Genomic DNA, 551 nt, shown 5'->3' with positions numbered 1-551 from the left:
ATGTGTGGGCACGTTGTGCAAGCACATTTGTGTGTGTGGGCACATTGAGCATGTTTGTGCACACACACGTGGGCACATTGTGTGAGCACGTTTGTGCATATGTGTGGGCACGTTGTGCAAGCATGTTTGTGTGTGGGCACATTGTGCGAGCACGTTTGTGCACATGTGGACACATTGCGAGCACGTTTGTGTGTGTGGGCACATTGTGTTTGTGTGGACACGCTGTGCGAGCACATTTGCGCGTGTGGACACGCTGTGCGAGCACCGCCCCTGTAGGCAGGCACGCTGTGTGAGCATGTTTGTGCACGTGCGTGTGAGCACGCTTGTGTGCATGTGCGAGTGCACGCGTCGTGTGCACAACGCAGACCCTGCTCAGACACGTGCGTGCCCCCACGGCGCATGCACGCTGCAGGCTGCGCACGCCCCCCCAGGCGCGCGCACGCAGGGGGTAGGCAGGGGGCGTGCCTATGACTGACGTCTCCCTCCCTTCCCCGCCAGGCCGGAAGCGCAACCCCGTGACCCGGAAGCGCTCGTGAAGCAGCGGCGAGGCA

This window comes from Alligator sinensis, unplaced genomic scaffold (genome assembly GCF_000455745.1).
Source record: "Alligator sinensis unplaced genomic scaffold, ASM45574v1 scaffold611_2, whole genome shotgun sequence".
NCBI classification, from domain to species: Eukaryota; Metazoa; Chordata; order Crocodylia; family Alligatoridae; genus Alligator; species Alligator sinensis.
The sequence above is the reverse complement of the archived record's forward strand: the minus strand, read 5'-3'. Positions refer to the sequence as shown.